This window comes from Macaca fascicularis, chromosome 14 (genome assembly GCF_037993035.2).
Source record: "Macaca fascicularis isolate 582-1 chromosome 14, T2T-MFA8v1.1".
In the NCBI taxonomy this organism is placed as follows: domain Eukaryota; kingdom Metazoa; phylum Chordata; class Mammalia; order Primates; family Cercopithecidae; genus Macaca; species Macaca fascicularis.
Window position 1 is genome coordinate 29,856,601 of NC_088388.1, and position 21,377 is coordinate 29,877,977.

At 40.1% G+C, this 21,377-nt stretch overlaps 1 protein-coding gene across 4 annotated transcripts in view; it reads right to left on the bottom strand.

Annotated features, from left to right (window-relative positions):
* TRIM44 (tripartite motif containing 44) overlaps positions 1-21,377 on the bottom strand; it is a 198,634-nt gene that overhangs the window by 138,550 nt on the left and 38,707 nt on the right. The gene's annotated exons all lie outside the window — the stretch shown is intronic.

Here is a 21,377-nt window from a genome sequence, read left to right on the forward strand (position 1 = left end):
TACCATGGATCCTATCTGATCCTGAAGTTTTGGGAATATTCTAAAAACAATGTTCCCCTAATATCTTTGATGAATTTCCTGCTAATCTTTTTGCCTTTTTCATTCTTCAGGGAGTAATTTCTTATCCTTTTTTCCTTTTTGTTTTGTTCATTTTCAGTAATATATATGATGAGCATATATAGTAAAAAATGAGGCCAGGCGCAGTGGCTCATGCATGTGATCCTAACACTTTGTGATCCTAACGCCAAGGTGGGTGGATCACCTGAGGTCAGGAGCTTGAAACCAGCCTGGCCAACATGATGAAACCTCGTCTCTACTAAAAATACAAAAAAAAAAAAAAAAAAAAAAAAAAAAAAATTCCTGGGCATGGTGGCGGGTGCCTGTAATCCCAGCTACTTGGGAGGCTGAGACAGGAGAATTGCTTGAACCTAGAAGGCAGAGGTTGCAGTGAGCCCAGATTGTGCCACTGCACTCCAACCTGGGTGACAGAGCAAGTCTCCATCTCAAAACAAAACAAAACATGAAATTCTTCCTCTCTGCCCCAATTACTGTTAACAGTTTGGTATGTATCCTCCCAGCCATTTTTCTATATAGTTATGTACATATATGTATATAGATAATTAAGTAGGTTTTATATAAATGAATCATAGTGAAAATATGGTTGTCTTTTCTACTTAAGATATATTTGTGCATACAGATCAACTTCGTTCTATTATTTTTACTATCTGTATGATATGGAGCTGGAGGGTTGTGTGTGTGTGTATTTCTCCTATTTAACCATTCCTCTCTTAATGGAAGTACAGGATATTTCCAAATTTTTGCTATTATAAACAACACAGCAATAAACATCCTTGGGTATATCTCTTAATATCTGCATATAAGTTTCTTTAAAGACGTTTAGAGCCACTTAGTAAATTGGCATATACTCTAAAAATATTGTTTCATACTGCCAAGGTGCCTTCTGAAAAAGATGTATTGATTACATTCCTACCACAACGTATAGCACTTCCGTACACCCTTACCAATACTGGATAATATCAAGCTTTTAAACTTTTACTATGATGGGTGCAAATATATTATTGTTTTATTTTATAATAACTGCAAACCAAAGAAAATACAACTGCTAGCTATATTTATGCTTAGGGCATAAGAAAGGCTAATGAAGTGAGAAATCATCAAAATGAGAACTTCTAAACTCCAAATTTTACCTGCATTTACTGATGTTTCCTCACAACCATGTTTAGTTTATGAGTATTTTAAAACAACTACGCATATTATGAGTGTAGCTGAGATAGGGAACAGGGAAGAAGTAAACTGTAGATGAAAGGAGAAAGGCAGAAGAAAAGTCAATAGAGGATTTTAGAACTAGAAGAGAAAATAGTTGTCATCTAAATGAACTCCTTCCTTTTTACAGATAAGGAAATGGACATAGTTGCAAACCCGCAGAAGAGGGAAAGACTCCAATCTTCTTGTTCTCAGTCTGGTGCTCTGTTCACTGTAAAAGCCTGTCAGCAGGGAAGTCAAACTGGGAAAACCTAAGAAAGGAGACTGAGAAAGAGAAAGCCTAAAGGAGAGGGTAGCAGAATAAGTCATTTTTAATTAGCCTCTTAGAAATTGAAAGAAGCTTGATACCTTACGCAGCTTTTGTAACACTGCTAAGGACATCAGTGCAAAATAAGGCCTGTATGACAATGTATCTGCTCACACATCAAGTGACTAAGTGTCATAAGCCCTCATACACTCTCTGCAGGTGCTCTCCCTGGTGCTGGAGAAAATGGGAAGGTGTATTAAATGTTCTTAATGTCCCCGCAAATTCTGTATCAGATTGAGAACTGTGATTTGGTGTTTATATAATTCCTTTTTATGTTTAGTATATGTATTTTAGGACTATTATGCTTTACAGTGATCACTGATCAACGGATCTCTACTCCTGAAATAAACTGAGTCTTAAATAACTAGGACCTTCTCTCAGAAACCAAACATTTCCACTAAGGGTTGGACTTTTCTGAATGCCTGAGAAACTCTCTTAATGGCTACAAGTAACTAACAACGGATATCTTAATAAAAACTGACTCACAACCTATTTTACTAGACCTTACATACACATGTGGTTCAGAGTTAGGAAGCTGACATCCCACTTAGTAAAGGTGTGGACCAGACTGCAGCAGGTAAATAAGTCATGGATTTTAAAATTCTCTATTTCCCATAGCTTTATTACATAGGGTTTTCAGCATGACACTGTATTTTATACAGATCAGGTCACAAATGAAAACTGAAGGAAAAATAATCCACTCTATAAAACCTTTATGCCTTTTCCCACTCTCATTCTCTAATTAACACATAAGCATTTTCCAGCCTAAGACATCAAAACCTTTAGCGCATTAGTTACAATCAAGCTGATATATCTTTGTTATAGTTGCATTAGGGTGAAGTGCAATATGATTAAACATAGCATTTTAATGAAATTATAACATAGCACTGCAATTTGAAAAATTTGACCACTGTATGGTCAGAACTACCTATTGAACATCTGAATTCAACCTTCTAATTTTATAGGTGAAGGGGGAAAAAAGCCACAGAGAAGTATGATAATAAAGTTAGGTTTAGAAACTTTCCTCTGGTCCAGTCTAATGTACTTTTACAACTCATCATTTCCAGTGAGTTATAAACAAGACCCTGTCGAAAGAAGAAAAAGAGAAGAAGGGAGATCGAGAAAGAGAGAGAAGGGACAGGGAGAGACAGTGAGAAGGGGGGGAGGGAGGGAGGGAGGGAGGTAAAGAGAAACAGAGGGAGGGACGGAGGTAGAGAGAGAAAGAGAGAGAGATTGAAAAAAAATTTGTTTCACAAAAGTATTGCTGAGATGAACTGAGAATAATGGTCAGGGTTAGGAGCAGGAAGCTACTCAAAAGAGAAGCATCCAAATCTACACTGAATATTTCAGAAACATTTGTTCTGTCACAGGCGTCTGAACCAAAGCTACTTCATTTTGAATAGGGGCTGGGTAAAATAAGACTGAGACCTACTAGGCTGCATTTCCAGAAGGTTAGGCATTCTAAGTCTTAGGATGAGATAAAAGGTCGGCACAAGATACAGGTCATAAAGACCTTGCTGATAAAGCAGATTGCAGTAAAGAAGCTGGCCAAATCCCACTAAAACCAGGATGGCGATGAGAGTAGCCTCTGGTGGTCCTCACCATTACAGTCCCACAGCACCATGACAATTTACAAAAACCATGGGAATGTCAGGAAGTTACCCTACATGGTCTAAAAAGGGGAGGCATGAATAATCCAACCCTTGCTTAGCATATGATTAAGAGATAACCATAAAAATAGGCAACCAGCAGCCCTTGGGGCTGCTCTGCCTATGGAGTAGCCATTTTTTCATTCCTTTGCTTTCTTAATAAACTTGCTTTCATTTCACTCTATGGACTTGCCCTGGATTCTTTTGTGAGCAAGATCCAGGAACCCTCTCTGGGGACTGGATCAGGACCCCTTTCTGGTAACAGTCCTACAAGCCAAATTTCCTGCAAGGTGTTAAGGAGACTACTCCAAAAATAACTTTAAAAATTGTAGACTGCATGAAATATAGTTTGAAGACTCTAAATATCTCCCCCAAAAATCCATTTTTCACTTCCCTCTTCCTCATTTGAAAGGCCATTATTCTAAAATAGAAAAACAAAAAAGCAGGAAATGGAACTTTTTCAGATGCTACAAGCTGTCCACACTCCCACAGCACAGTGTCCTCCCCACTTGCCAGTGTCTATGGAAACTTCAAGTTGGGAAGTTCAAAGTTAAGGAATCTGTTTAGCCTTCAGCATTTATTCCTACATTGTACTCCAAGAGAGCTCCTTCCAAACTTAGGCCAGACTCCAGTGAGGGCAGGCAAGGGAAATACTTCACCAATAAGGAGGTCATGGTTTTTTTCCATGGATGGGAAGATCTCCTATTTCTTGTGTCTTTTGTGTATCGGTGCAATAGCCACTATTTGTGAATAAAACAACTGCCCACCCACCAGGCTTAGAAAATTATTCGCAGCCTAGAAACACAGTAGACATAAACTCTGAACAGCATTCCACTACCAACATTCTCAGTGATGTCATCCTCAGCGACCTAATTAGATGCCTGATATGAGCAGGTTTTACAGTGGGGTGAGAATGAAAGGAAAAAAGTTGACTGAAGTGAACATTTAAACTCTTCATTAAGCTATCTTTCTCATCTTCTTCAGAAGCCTCCAGGCAAAAGCAGTCATTTGTATCTTCACTTCTGTCATCACCTCCACTTTGTTAACAGGGCACTATTAGATCTCTACCTCAGTTAACCACTTAGTTACTTCAGGGATCCACTCAATGAAATAATATAATGGTATTTACTATTGCTATTGTTACCGTTATTATTTTCATTATAAAAGACCAAAATAAATACCAACATGTTGGAGAGTGGTTATCTGTGAATGGTAGAATTACAAGTACTTTTCTCTTTTTTACTTCTCAGTTCAAATTTTCTGAAATAACATGTAACACTTTTTAAAAACGATTTTTTAGGCCGGGCGCGGTGGCTCAAACCTGTAATCCCAGCACTTTGGGAGGCCGAGACGGGTGGATCATGAGGTCAGGAGATCGAGACCATCCTGGCTAACACGGTGAAACCCCGTCTCTACTAAAAAATACAAAAAAGTAGCCGGGTGAGGTGGCGGGCGCCTGTAGTCCCAGCTACTCGGGAGGCTGAGGCAGGAGAATGGTGTGAACCCAGGAGGCGGAGCTTGCAGTGAGCTGAGATCCGGCCACTGCACTCCAGCCTGGGTGACAGAGCGAGACTCCATCTCAAAAAAAAAAAAAAAAAAAAAAAAAACGATTTTTTAAAAGAAATGTGGCTTAACGAAAAAAAAATTCTCAACAAAATACTAGCAAGTCAAATTAATCCATGTATAAAAAGAGTAACAGGCCAAGTGTGGTGGCTCATGCCTGTAATACCAGCACTTTGGGAGGCTGAGGTGGGTAGATCACCTGAGGTCAGGAGTTTGAGACCAGCCTGGCCAACATGGTAAAACCCCACCTCTACTAAAAATACAAAAATTAACTGGGTGTGTTGGTGCACACCCATAATCCCAGCTACTCAGGAGGCTGAGGCCCAAGAATTGCTTGAAACTGGGAGGTGGAGGATGCAGTGAGTGGAGATGGTGCCACTGCACTCCAGCCTGGGTGACAGCATGAGACTCTGTCTCAAAATAAAAAAAAAAAAGGAATTACATACCATGACATAAATGAGGGATATATACACCAAGTATGCAAGGCTGGTTCAATATTTGAAAAATCAGCTAATATAATTTATCCACATCAATAGGCTAACGAGGAAAAATCACAATAGATACACAAAACTCAATACTCATTTATTATAAAAACTCTCAGTACACTAGGAATGGGGTGGGGGGAGCTTCCTCAACTTAATAAAGAACATCTACAATTACCTACAGCCAACATCATACTTAATGGTCAGAAACTCAAGGCTTTCCTGCTAAGATGAGGAATAAGGCAAGGATGTCCCCTCTCAACCTTTTCTTTTCAACACTGTACTGAAAATCCTACTTTATGCAGTAAGTCAAGAAAAGGAAATAAAAGGTATACAGATTGGGAAAGAAGAAATAAAACTATCTTTGCAGATGATAAGATTGTCTATGTAGAAAATCTGAAAGAATTCACCAGAAAAAGGAAAAAAGAAAAGAAAAAACCTCCTGGAACCAACAGCAAGACTACAGGATAGAAGACCGATATACAGAAGTCAATCGCCTTCCTACAGACCAGCAGTGAACAAGCAGGATTTTAAGTTAAAAAGATAATGCCATTTACATTCGCACCTCCAAAAATGAAATACTTAAGTATAATTCTAACAAAATATGTACAAGATCTATATGAGGAAAATGGACTGTTATCTAAAATATACTAAGAACTATAAAAACTCAAAAATAAGAAAATGAACAACCTGATTAAAAAACAGACACCTGGCGCGCCCAAGATGGCCAAATAGGAAGAGCTCCAGCCTCCAGCTCCCGGTGTGAGCAACACAGAAGACAGGTGATTTCTGCATTTTCAACTGAGGTACCAGGTTCATCTCACTGGGGCGTGTCAGACAGTTGGTGCTGGTCCATGGGTACAGCCCGACCAGCGAGAGCTGAAGCAGGGCGAGGCATCACCTCACCTGGGAAGCGCAAGGGGGAAGGGAATTCCTTTTCCTAGCCAAAGGAAATTGAGACACACAACACCTGGAAAATCTGGTAACTCCCACCCTAACACTGCGCTTTACCAAGGGTCTTAGCAAACGGCACACCAGGAGATTCGATCCCACACCTGGCCCGGAGGGTCCCACGCCCATGGAGCCTCCCTCATTGCTAGCACAGCAGTCTGAGATCTAACTGCAAGGAGGCAGCGAGGCTGGGGGAGGGGCGCCCGCCATTGCTGAGGCTTAAGTAGGTAAACAAAGCCGCCAGGAAGCTTGAATTGGGTGGAGCCCACCACAGCTCAAGAAGGTCCTCCTGCCTCTGTAGACTCCTCCTCTGGGGACAGGGCAGAGCTAAACAAAAAGCAGCAGAAACCTCAGCAGAGGAAATGCCCCTGTCTGACAGCTTTGGAGAGAGCAGTGGATCTCCCAGCACGGAGGTTGAGATCTGAGAACGGACAGACTGCCTGTTCAAGTGGATCCCTGACCCCTGAGTAGCCTAACTGGGAGACATCCCCCACTAGGTGCAGACTGACACCTCACACGGCGGGGTACACCCCTGAGACAAAGCTTCCAGAGTGAGAATCAGACAGCAACTCTCACTGTTCAGCAATATTCTATCTTCTGCAGCCTCCGCTGCTGATACCCAGGCAAACAGGGTCTGGAGTGGACCTCAAGCAAACTCCAACAGACCTACAGCTGAGGGTCCTGACTGTTAGAAGGAAAGCTAACAAACAGAAAGGCCACCCACACCAAAACCCCATCAGTACGTCACCATCGTCAAAGACCAAAGGCAGATAAAACCACAAAGATGGGGAAAAAGCAGGGCAGAAAAGCTGGAAATCCAAAAAATCAGAGAGCATCTCCCCCTCCAAAGGAACGCAGCTCATCGCCAGCAATGGAACAAAGCTGGACGGAGAATGACTTTGACGAGTTGAGAGAAGGAGGCTTCAGTCGATCAAAATTCTCAGAACTAATGGAGGAACTACGTAACCAGCGCAAAGAAACTAAAAACCTTGAAGAAAGAATGGATGAATGGATAACTAGAATAATCAATGCAGAGACCTTAAAAGAACTGATAGAGATGAAAACCATAACACGAGAACTACGTGACAAATACACAAGCTTCAGTAACCGACTCGATCAACTGGAAGAAAGAGTATCAGAGATTGAAGATCAAATGAATGAAATGAAGCGAGAAGTGTAGAGAAGAAAGAATAAAAAGAAATGAACAAAGCCTCCAAGAAATATGCGATTATGTGAAAAGACCAAATCTACATTTGATTGGTGTGCTTGAAAGTGACAGGGAAAAGGGAACCAAGTTGGAAAACACTCTGCAGGATATCATCCAGGAGAATTTCCCCAACCTAGTAACGTAGGCCAACATTCAAATTCAGGAAATACAGAGAATGCCACAAAGATACTCCTTGAGAAGAGCAACTCTAAGATACATAATTGTCAGATTCACCAAAGTTCAAATGAAGGAAAAAATGTTAAGGGCAGCCAGAGAGAAAGGTCGGGTTACCCACAAAGGGAAGCCCATCAGACTAACAGCAGATCTCTTGGCAGAAACTCTACAAGTCAGAAGAGAGTGGGGGCCAATATTCAACATTCTTAAAGAAAAGAATTTTCAACCCAGAATTTCATATCCAGCCAAACTAAGTTTCACAAGTGAAGGAGAAATAAAATCCTTTACAGACAAGCAAATGCTTAGAGATTTTGTCACCACCAGGCCTGCCCTACAAGAGATCCTGAAGGAAGCATTAAACATGGAAAGGAACAACAGGTACCAGTCATTGCAAAAACATGTCAAAATGTAAAGTCCATCAATGCTAGGAAGAAACTGCATCAACTAGCGAGCAAAATAACCAGCTAATATCATAATGACAAGATCAAGTTCACACATAACAATATTAACCTTAAATGTAAATGGACTAAATGGTCCAATTAAAAGACACAGATTGGCAAATTGGATCAAGAGTCAAGACCTATCAGTTTGCTGTATTCAGGAGACCCATCTCACATGCAGAGACACACATAGGCTCAAAATAAAGGGATGGAGGAAGATCTACCAAACAAATGGAAAACAAAAAAAAAGCAGGGGTTGCAATCCTAGTCTCTGAAAAAACAGACTTTAAACCATCAAAGATCAAAAGAGACAAAGAAGGCCATTACATAATCGTAAAGAGATCAATTCATCAGGAAGAGCTAACTATCCGAAATATATATGCACCCAATACAGGAGCACTCAGATTCATAAAGCATGTCCTTAGAGACTTACAAAGAGACTTAGACTCCCATACAATGATAATGGGAGACTTCAACACCCCACTGTCAACATTAGACAGATCAACGAGACAGAAAGTTAACAAGGATATCCAGGAACTTAACTCAACTTTGCACCAAGCAGACCTAATAGACATCTACAGAACTCTCCACCCCAAATCAACAGAATATACATTCTTCTCAGCACCACATCGCACTTATTCCAAAACTGACCACATAGTTGGAAGTAAAGCACTCCTCAGCAAATGTTAAGAGAACAGAAATTATAACAAACTGTCTCTCAGACCACAGTGCAATCAAACTAGAACTCAGGACTAAGAAACTCAATCAAAACCGCTCACTATATGGAAACTGAACAACCTGCTCCTGAATGACTACTGGGTACATAATGAAATGAAGGCAGAAATAAAGATGTTCTTTGAAACCAATGAGAACAAAGATACAACATACCAGAATCTCTGGGACACATTTAAAGCAGTGTGTAGAGGGAAATGTATAGCACTAAATGCCCAAAAGAGAAAGCAGGAAAGATCTAAAATTGACACCCTGACATCACAATTAAAAGAACTAGAGAAGAAAGAGCAAACACATTCAAAAGTTAGCAGAAGGCAAGAAATAACTAAGATCAGAGCAGAACTGAAGGAGATAGAGACACAAAAATCCCTTCAAAAAAAATCAATGAATCCAGGAGCTCGTTTTTTGAAAAGATCAACAAAATTGATAGACCACTAGCAAGACTAATAAAGAAGAAAAGAGAGAAGAATCAAATAGACGCAATAAAAAAAGATGAAGGGAATATCACCACCAATCCCACAGAAATACAAACTGCCATCAGAGAATACTATAAACACCTCTATGCAAATAAATTAGAAAACCTAGAAGAAATGGATAATTTCCTGGACACTTACACTCTCCCAAGACTAAACCAGGAAGAAGTTGAATCCCTGAATAGACCAATAACAGGCTCTGAAATTGAGGCAATAATTAATAGCCTACCAACCAAAACAGTCCAGGACCAGAGGGATTCACAGCCGAATTCTACCAGAGGAACAAGGAGGAGTTGGTACCATTCCTTCTGAAACTATTCCAATCAATAGAAAAAGAGGGAATCCTCCCTAACTCATTTTATGAGGCCAACATCATCCTGATACCAAAGCCTGACAGAGACACACACAAAAAAGAGAATTTTAGACCAATATCTCTGATGAACGTCGATGCAAAAATCCTCAATAAAATACTGGCAAACCGAATCCAGCAGCACATCAAAAAGCTTATCCACCATGATCAAGTGGGCTTCATCCCTGGGATGCAAGGCTGGTTCAACATACGTGAATCAATAAATGTAATCCAGCATATAAACAGAACCAAAGACAAAAACCACATGATTATCTCAATAGATGCAGAAAAGGCCTCTGACAAAATTCAATAGCCCTTCATGCTAAAAACTCTCAATAAATTCGGTATTGATGGAATGTATCTCAAAATAATAAGAGCTATATAGGACAAACCCACAGCCAATATCATACTGAATGGGCAAAAACTGGAAGCATTCCCTTTGAAAACTGGCACAAGACAGGGATGCCCTCTCACACCATTCCTATTCAACATAGTGTTGGAAGTTCTGGCTAGGGCAATCAGGCAAGAGAAAGAAATAAAGGGTATTCAGTTAGGAAAAGAAGAAGTCAAATTGTCCCTGTTTGCAGATGACATGATTGTATATTTAGAAAACCCCATTGTCTCAGCCCAAAATCTCCTTAAGCTGATAAGCAACTTCAGCAAAGTCTCAGGATACAAAATCAATGTGCAATAATCACAAGCATTCTTATACATCAGTAACAGACAAACAGAGAGCCAAATCATGAATGAACTCCCATTCACAATAGCTTCAAAGAGAATAAAATACCTAGGAATCCAACTTACAAGGGATGTGAAGGATCTCTTCAAGGAGAACTACAAACCACTGCTCAGTGAAACAAAAGAGGACACAAACAGATGGAAGGAAGAAAATATCATGCTCATGGATAGGAAGAATCAATATTGTGAAAATGGCCATACTGCCCCATTAAGCTATCAATGACTTTCTTCACAGAATTGGAAAAAACTGCTTTAAAGTTCATATGGAACCAAAAAAGACCCCGCATTGCCAAGACAATCCTAAGCCAAAAGAACAAAGCAGGAGGCATCACGCTACCTGACTTCAAACTATACTACAGGGCTACAGTAGCCAAAACAGCGTGGTACTGGTGCCAAAACAGAGAGATAGACCAATGGAACAGAATAGAGCCCTCAGAAATAATACCACACATCTACAGTCATCTGATCTTTGACAAACCTGACAAAAACAAGAAATGGGGAAAGGATTCCCTATTTAATAAATGATGCTGGGAAAATTGGCTAGCCATAAGTAGAAAGATGAAACTGGATCCTTTCCTTAATCCTTATACGAAAACTAATTGAAGACGGATTAGACTTAAATGTTAGACCTAATACCATAAAAACCCTAGAAGAAAACCTAGGTAATACCATTCAGGACATAGGCATGGGCAAGGACTTCACGTCTAAAACACCAAAAGCAACGGCAACAAAAGCCAAAATTGACAAATGGGATCTAATTAAACTAAAGAGCTTCTGCACAGCAAAAGAAACTACCATCAGAGTGAACAGGCAACCTACAGAATGGGAGAAAATTTTTGCAATCTACACATCTGACAAAGGGCTAATATCCAGAACCTACAAAGAACTCAATCAAATTTACAAGAAAAAAACAACCCCATCAAAAAGTGGGCATAGGATATGAACAGACACTTCTCAAAAGAGGACATTCATACAGCCAACAGACACATGAAAAAATGCTCATCATCACTCACCATCAGAGAAACGCAAATCAAAATCACAATGAGATACCATCTCACACCAGTTAAAATGGCAATCATTAAAAAAATCAGGAAACAACAGGTGCTGGAGAGGATGTGGAGAAATAGGAACACTTTTACACTGTTGGTGGGACTGTAAACTAGTTCAACCATTGTGGAAAACAGTGTGGCGATTCCTCAAGGATCTAGAACTAGATGTACCATTTGACCCAGCCATCCCATTACGGGGTATATACCCAAAGGATTATAAGTCATGCTGCTATAAAGACACATGCACACGTATGTTTATTGTGGCACTATTCACAATAGTAAAGACTTGGAATCAACCCAAATCTCCATCAGTGACAGACTGGATTAAGAAAATGTGGCACATATACACCATGGAATACTATGCAGCCATAAAAAAGGATGAGTTCGTGTCCTTTGTAGGGACATGGATGCAGCTGGAAACCATCATTCCCAGCAAACTATCGCAAGAACAGAAAACCAAATACCGCATGTTCTCACTCATAGGTGGGAATTGAACAATGAGATCACTTGGACACAGGAAGGGGATCATCACATACCATTTCCTATTGTGGGGAGGGGCAGCGGGAGAGATAGTATTAGGAGATATACCTAATGTAAATGACGAGTTAATGGGTGCAGCACACCAACATGGCACATGTATACATATGTAACAAACCTGCACGTTGTGCACACGTACCCTAGAACTTAAAGTATAAAAAAACAAAAAACAAAAAAACAGACACCTCACTAAGAAGATATGCAGATGGCAAATAAGCATATGAAAAGATGCTCAATATCATATATCATTAGGAAATTAAAAATTAAAACAACAACGAGATTCCATACACACCTATTAGAATGGTCCAAGTCAAAACATTAACAAGACCAAATGCTGGCGAAGATGTGGAACGACAGAAAATCTCATTCATTGCGGTGGGAATCCAAAATGGTAAGGCCACTTGGAAGACAGTTTGGCAGTTCTTCCAAAACTAAATACACTCTTACCATAGAACCTAGCAATCATGCTCCTTGGTATTTACCCAAATGAGCTGAAAACTTATATCCACATAAAAACCTGCACACAGATGTTTATAGCAACTTTTATTCATAATTGCCAAAACTTGGAAGCAGCCAAGATGTCCTTCAGCAGGTAAAATAATAAATCAACTGTGGTACATCCAGACAATAGAATATTAATCCCCCCCCCCACCAAAACAAACAAACAAAAAAACAAACAGGAAAAAAAAACACAAGAAAAACAAACAGCTATGAAGTCATGAACATACAAGAGAGAATCTTAAGTGTACATTACTATGTGAAAGAAGTCAATCTAAAAGGCTTGGAATCAACTACATGACATTATAGGAAAGGCAAAACTGTGGAGACAGTAAAAAGATCAGTTGCCAGAGGTTTGGAGGAAGGGAAAATAAAAAGGCATAGCACAGAGGATTTTTAAGGCAGTGAAACTATTCTGTGTGATATTTTAATGGTGTATGCATTTTTCAAAACCCACACAATATACAACACCAACAGTGAACCCTAATCCAAACTACAAACTTTGGGTGCTAATGATATGTTAGTACAGCTTCACCAATTATAACAAATGTACTATTCTAGTACAGGATGATAATAGTGGGGGAGGCTGTGCACGTGGGGTGAGGAAGGAGTACATGGAAACTCTCTCTGTTTTCCATTCAATTTTTCTGTTAACATAAAACCATTCTTTAAAAAAACTATTTTAAAATGTTAATATTAGGTTGGTGCCATTTCATTAGCAAAAACTGCAATTACCTTTACACCAACCTAATAAAATTAAAACAGAAAACCAAGTAGCCACTGAGAAGCCTACAGAAGATCTGGGGCTGGGGTGACCATCAAATGGACCAGAAAAGATAATTCTGCTTAAACCTGACACCCAGATTTGTCAACATTTTCATTCTCTGCCTTCCCATTTAATACTAGACCCTTCCTTCCCAATATGACTCCCCCTTTCTAGAATAATCAAAGTTTTAAAAAGCCCATTTCAATTTAAGCCCATGAAAATAATGGCATCCAAAATAGCTAAGGAGCATTGTCAGAAGACAAGATTATTCTATTATCTTCTTCACTTCTTATTTTGGCTATCTCATCCTAACTACTACTGAGTTAGATTCCTAGTGCCCTGAATCTCCACTCTTGTGCAACAGATGTGATTAGAAACAAATCTGGATTGGTGAATTACTCCTTCAAGACTCTAAAATCTATGCAGTTGTATTATGTTAGAGATAAAAGGAAACTGAGTTTGGCTTTTCATTTTTTATAATTAAAAAAAATGAGGCTCTGAGAAATTCAGTTACTTGCCCAAAATCACACAGCTGGTTGGTGTGACTGACTGACTGATATTTGGGGCCTCTGCTTCTATCTTGGTGCTTTCCTCTGTTCTGAATTGCTTACCAGTGGTTTAATCCTGGTTCTCAGAGGCATAGTTTTGTGACTGCCCAGTGGGTTCACTATGCCTACTGCCCAGATAGAGTCAATCTATTAAGACGGGGGAATTACAATAGAGAAAGAGTTTAATGCATGCAGAGCTGGCTGAACCGGAAACCAGAGTTTTATTATTACTCAAATCAGTCTCCTTGAAAATTGGAGGACTGGGGTTTTTTAAGGATAACTTGGCAGATAGGGGACCAGGGAGTCAGGAGTCCTGATTGGTTAGGTTGAAGATGAAATCATAGGGAGCTGACTTCTACCTTTGACACTAGGCTTTTTAAAAAAAGGTACCATAACACTTGCTACCCGTTTTTCCCCCACCACAAAGGCGTCTACTGCAAGTCACCAACTCTATTTACCACTGACCTGTCTGTAGCATTCAGCATACTGACACCCTTGGTCTTTAAACACTGCCCTCTGGGGGCAAAATCACTTTCCACTGAGAAGCACTACTCTACAGTCTTCCTTAACAATTTCATTCCATCTTTGGAAATTCAACTAATACCTCCATAAGGATGGCTCCTACGCCTAGGTTTTCTCTACAGGAAATCAGTCTCACAGTTGCTCTTGGCTGATGTACTTCTCTACCTGGATACATTTCTATTATCCAAGCCATCAAGCCTCAAACTGAATCCTCCCCCTCCTCATCATTATCATCGCTACTTTTTTTCAGTGCCCCACATATTAGACACTATTCTAAGCACTTTAAGTGTATTACTGCAATTAATCATTATGATGATGCCATGAGTGGCTAGTATTATTATACCCATTTACAGATGAGGAAACTGAAGTAGGGAGGTAAGAAACCTGCCCAAATTCAGGCACACAGTACGTAGCAGATTTTGAACCCAAGTAGTTTGACTATACAATCTGCTTTCTGACCACAACATTATTCTCCTACGTCTTCCCTTCAAATGTCGACTTGCTTCCTCTATTCCCCTTAATGACACCATGATTTAGGCAGTTATCAGGCTCCAAACTCTGGAGCCAAGTTTTATTTTCTCCACCAGATAATAGGTCTATTGACTTACTACTACCTCAAGGAGAAATTATGACACCTTAACTAAGGGCCCTGCAAAAAATGGTGGGCAATACATTCTGACTGAAGGTCAGAGGCCAGCTCACATCTGTCCCTTCACCAGTATGGCTGCAGAGATGTTGCCCCATATACATGAAAATCCCCTTCTTTTCTTTGTATTCCCTTCCACATACTCCCTGCTAGACATCTAGACCCATGCTTCAAGGCTCCACTTTAACACTCCCTGCTAGACATCTAGACCCATGCTTCAAGGCTCCACTTTAACACTCCCTGCTAGACATCTAGACCCATGCTTCAAGGCTCCACTTTAACATCCCCTGCTCACCCCACCTAGACCTTTTAACCTAGTCCCACTGCCCCCTGCACCACTACCTCGCTAAAACAAAATTCAAAGTCACAAAGAACTCTTGAGTGATTTGAGGACACTGGTTAGTATCTTGCTTCTACCTCCAACTTTTTCTTGACCAGCTTTCTCTCTCTTTTCATCTCCATTTGGCCTTGAATCCTTGGCTTTCTAACCTTGATCTCAAATCCCACCTTTGGCCCCTTCAAACTTAGTGATCATATGTGCCCTTCACTCCCTCTGCCTTGGTGCTTGGAATTCAGCTTTCTCTTATATAGTCTTTTTCTTGGCTTATAGCTTTGACTCCCAGACACAAATGCTTTTGGATATTATTTGGATCTATGTCCCTACCCAAATCTCACATTCAATTGTAATCCACAGTGAGGGAGGTGGGGCCTCGTGGGAGATGACTGGATCATAAGGGTGGAGTTCTCATGAGTGGTTTACCACCATCCCTCTTGATACTGCATAGTGAGGGAGCTCTCACAAGATCTGGTTTAAAAATGGGCAGCACTTCCTTCCTCTCTCTTCCTCCTGCTCCAGCCACGTATGACATGCCTGCTTCCCCTTCACTTTCACTGACTGAAAGTTTTCTGAGGCCTCCCCAGAAGCCACTATGTTTCCTGTACAGCCTGCAGAACCGTGAGCCAATTAAGCCTCTTTTCTTTATAAATTACCCAGTCTCAGGTAGTTCTTTATAACAATGCAAGAATGGACTAATACACCCCATATCTCAGTCAGACTACTCCATCCTTCCTCTACTTGTGGCCAGAGTACTTCTTCAGAAGACTATAAATTTTGGTACTTAAGCCCTAATTCTGTATTGTTACTTAACAGCTTCATGAATATGACCCTACGCTTCTTCTGAATTGCCTTCCCTTCATGGTTCTCCCTCCTCCATATAGCCATAAATATACATGTCCTTGTATACACACACACACACATACACATAGAGAATAATACATGCTCAGGACCATATTTCCTAGAGGCTTTGTACTTTAAAGGGCCTAATAAACACTCGAATTGAATCAGTTAATCAACTGTGAAGTAGACAGCAACTGTGTTCCCCAGTTACCTGAGACACAGCCACAGTTGACTGTCAAGCACCCCTAACGGGAGAGATGGATGTCTAACCACTATAACTGTGGCATCGCCGCCAAGCATCCTTTCCTCCCAGGGCTGCTTGTTCATGCTGTCAGCTGCTATGACTTTATTGCCATGACAACTTGATGTGTAACCCAGTGACATGACACTGAATTGGATGCAACAGAAAGCAGTTCACTGGGGATGGTGGCTTCACTTTGACTCAATACTAATGCTTGCTCTTAAGTTGCTTCTTTCTTTGCTTGACCCCAGGGTGGCAATAAAGAAAGCAATCACAAACTTCTGAGCAAACAAATTCTGGGTGGCCCCTGCTATAGGAATGTGAAACTAGAAGAATGTGTCCCCAGAGACACCCAGGACTTGTATCAACCAAGAATAAGTGTGAGAACTTCTATTCCATCTTGTTTTCCTGCTTTCTTAACACCTTAGCCTATGCATAAACCAGAAAGACAACTTCTGCTTTGGGAACTATCGTGTAGGAAGTGGGAGGTTGAAAGTGACACTGAAAATTTGAGGGGCAACTATACAGAATTTATACTATTTTTAAGTCGTGACTTAAAATAAGTTAGACTTGAATATACAAAGAAAGCCTATTTTGTCTGCTGAAGATTAAAGCAATTTTTAAATAAGACTCAATCTCCACTCCAGTTCTCTCAAGCAGTTTCCCTATAAAGCCAGTTATTTGTATTTTATTAAAAACACAACACCAAAACAACTGCATACCGCCATGAATACTCAGGAAAGGGCACTGAGACGTAGCTCTCATGTTTGCTGAGTCTTCTTTCCTACAGAGGGTCATAACAGTACAGCACATGGAGTTTGATGTAGTAGAGAAAGGGGTTTGAGGACTGGTTCTGCTAACTCCCTGCTTCTGTAGCTCAGAAAGGTGAAAGTTTCTCCATAAAAAGTTTCTTTGTAAAATGAGGGTAATAACAACATTCCCATAGATATTTTTCTAAACTTAACACAAAATAATACATGGAAAGCACTTAGTGCTCTCTGGGCACACAGAACCATCAGCAGAACCATTCTGCTCATTAGAGGTAACAGTAACTGTGAACTTTTATTGTGTGCCTCCCATATGGTATCTACTGAGCTCTCACAGAAAAAGAGCCCCCAATGAGCTTTCCTAAAGAAAAGAGGGAGCCTATGCCCTGGGGAGTTTAGATCTAATTTCCCAGGGGAACATACAAAAGACTTTCCTACTCATCCTAGGCATTGAAAAGTAAAGATATCTATATCAAGGCTCCTTGCCTGAGTTTCAAATAAATGGCCACGAGCTGTCAAGGAGAAATGAATGCCTTTTCTAATTTGATCAGATCTGACTGCCCAACATCTCAGAGTCAGTCTACTTCAATGATACAGAAGCAAAGAAGGATGGGTCACATTCTGTTCCTCTGTACCTACACAAAGTCAGTCTATGGGCATAGCTGGCTCCTCAATCTCACAGCTTGCCTCTCATGGTATTTTCTCTCCTTTGTAGATTGAAACCCTACTCTACTCCCTTAAGGAGCTAACAACCTGCTTACCCAAGAACCACAGTGCTCATTAACTAAGTACAGTTGCTAACATATATTTAAGACCACAAAATCATCTTCCACTGTTTCTTATCTCCTCCTTACAAGTTTTCACTTTCAGGATCTTCATTAATAAAAATATGATTAGTCCTCCTTTATAGATAAAACTGAAGTATATGGACTCATGTCATCTAACTCCAGTATCTGTGCTCTTTCACCACACCCCCCGCAAAAAAAAAAAGAAAAGCATGTCATAATGTAAACTTTTACCCCAAGTCTGAACAAATACTACATTGGAATACCATTCTCAATCCATCTTCTAAAGGTAAAAGTTAATAACTTCTATATAGACGTCACAAAAAGGCAATTTCCTAGCATCTTTAGCCCTGTGACCTTGAACAAGTCACTTAACCTCTTAAATCTTTGTTTCTTCATTTGTAAAAGGGGATTATAATGTCTAACTAAATGAGCTCAGTTAGGAAGTAGGGAGACATGGTAGAATCTATTTCACCTGCTGTAGAAGTAAACAAAAGTCATTAAACAAGGGGATGGACATCCATTGAATCACTGGGTTGAATGAAATGTCTCTTCGTAGGTGCAAAGACCTGACAAATTCTGCCCTTTGGCTAAATGCAGTCAATCAGGAGAGAGGCAGTGTTCTCAAATTTTATATTTATATATATGTATAAGCATCTACATATAGATCTGAGGTAGATTGAGAGTTGCATTCTGCAGGTTTGGTCTAAAAATATCAAAGAAAACACCTTTTTCCCTTATCAAATCTGATTTTATTTCTTTAACTGAATGAGAACTTGAACTAACAGGGAAAGAGGAAGGAGGGGGATAGGAGAGCAGCAGGCCCTTAAATAAAAGTCTAGGTGATTTTATCACTATTATCACAATAAAGTTTTATATCTAGGTACCCCGGCTCCTAAATTAACTGTCAAATACAATCCTGCACTGGAAACCTGAAGCGTGGCTGCTACGGGGGAGTCCTGACAGCTTCACTTCCCTCTCCAGGTTCGCTGTGTAATCAGCCCTTCAAGCTTTTGGCAAAGAGTATATTATCAAGTCTCCTGTCAGTGCAGAGAGGAGCTGGAGCAGGGGGAAGAAGACATCACAAAGTGTTAATTTTATTAAGCCATTTAAAGCTCAATCCCTTTGCTTTGTAACAATGCTCCAGTCCACCAGGCAGCTTGGAAACCATGCCCACCTGGTTTTAAATGACTATAATCTAATGGTGCTGTGGTTCAGTTAGGAGATCTGGGGCTCCAGTAAGAAAGAGAAGGATAAGATAAAGCTGCAGGGGAAGGGAAAAGAGGAGGTAGGAAGGGAGTGAAGAATCTCAGTAGCGTTTACTTTAAAGTGGGAATATATTTCCTAATGTGTTTCTTAAATTTGACTTAACTTCTTTATTTTTCTTATAGTTGGGCACCAAGCAGTTCTACTAACTAGGGAGTCTGCTTCATAACAATAAACAGTTGCTTCTATGCACTGATTTCTTCTTTCTATTGGGAATATATGGACACACAACTACACACTCCCAAGGCAGATACATTTGCCTTGACTTGAACAGGCAACAGACCTATGCTGAACTACTGCCAGTTACTCTGCAGCCAGGCAAGACCCACAGAGTAAGCGAGCCAACCAACCACACCAAGGGAACCCAAAAGTGGAGACTAAACTCAATTTATTTGCAAGTCATTATCACTCAGACAGGTATCAATGGCCCCTTAAAACATGCAATTGGTGTCACTATTCCTAGGAAGCGTTAACTGATCAAAGCATAGAATTATTTATAAACAGGTGGCTTACTTTTCTCTGCAAGGCTTGGAAGATTTCCAGAACTTTGTGGGGAGGAAGGTGCCCTCACGTACCCTTGCCCTTCTGCTGGAAGTAGTGGTTATTCTCCGGACTGGAGGCTAACAGCAGCCACCATTTATAGGAGGCTGTACTCTGCACTTTTTTGTAACAGGATCTCACTATGTTGCCCAGGCTGGAGTGCAGTGGTACAGCCATGGCTCACTGTAGCCTCAATCTCCTGGGGTCAAGAGATCCTCCCACCTCAGTCTCCCAAGTAGCTGGGACTACAGGCACGTGCCTCTACACCTGGCTAATTTTTTTTTTAATTTTTAGTAGAGGTGGGGGTCTCCTTATGTACTCAGCACTTTAAATGGATTATCTCACTTAGTTTTCCCAACAACCTATGAAATATGTACTATTATTCCCTATTTTGGAACTGAAAAAACAAAAAATCTGAGAAACGAAGAGATTAAGCACAGATTTGCCCAAGGCCAGATAGCTATCAATGCTGGAGCTGATGAGGCAATTCCCAAGCCTGAACTTTTAATAATTGTAGTATACTGCCTCCCCCTGCCAGAGGCTAACATCAGGTTTTTAACCCTCATCCCTGTCAGGAAAAGAAAAGGAAAAAGAAAATTAATATTCACTGCTGACACTCCAAGTGAATGGTTGAAAAAAGTGATTCAGGCAGTAATCTTGTTCTCTTTCAACAGCTTTACTGAGATATAATTCACATGTTTTACAATTTACCCATTTAAAGTATACAATTTTGTGGTTTGCAGTATATTCCCAGAGTTGTGCAACCATCACCACCATTGGTTTTAAAACATTTTCATCATCCCCAAAAGAAACCCCATTGCTATTAGCAGTCACCCCACATTCCTCCGTCTCCTTCAGTCCCATACAGTATTGAGTCTCTATCTCTATATATTTGCCTATTCTGAACATCTCATATAGATAGAATCATATATTTGGTTAAAGAATATATAAAGAATATAAAGAATAACTTCTTTAACTATTGATGGGGTTCAAGATATGCTATCCCAAAATATGTCTGTAGGAGGCCATGCCACCCCAAAACATGCTTCTTTGGCAGAAGAATTGTTTTGAGCTGATTATTTGGAGAAACTGCAAATACAGGAATAGTACTGAAAACAAGAAAAGCTACCCTTTTGTAAGAGAAATGTACATCTGTAAAGGAAATCTCCATTTACAGGGGTGTCTCCCTCTCTATACCAGGAAGAGAAGGATGACTCCCAATCACTAGAAACTCTTTTGTTATAAATGGAGAAGGCACCAACTTAAATCTGCATAACAAACTTTACCTTTGTTTACTATGCTTTTCCTGGGCATCTCCCGGTAACTAGCCTTCCCTTCCATGGTATTTATGCCTGAACTCAAAGCCACCTCTTTGGGATTTACTTATCTTCCCTTAGGTATCCCATGCACACATGAGGTATGTATGTTGTTAAACTTCTGTTTTTCTCTTGGTAATCTGTCTTTGTTAAAAGGGTCTGTCTCAACTAAGAACTCTGAAAGGTAGAGAGGAAAATTATTGTTCAGGATCCCGGTTTTCTAAATTGAGATTCAACGATGGAACTGGATTCAAATGATAAAATTGTATCCATTTATAAGATATAACATTAGGTGAAAAAAAGTAGGATACAAAGCTCTCTCTCTCTCCCCCCCTCTCCCTCTCTCTCTCTCTCTCTCTATATATATATA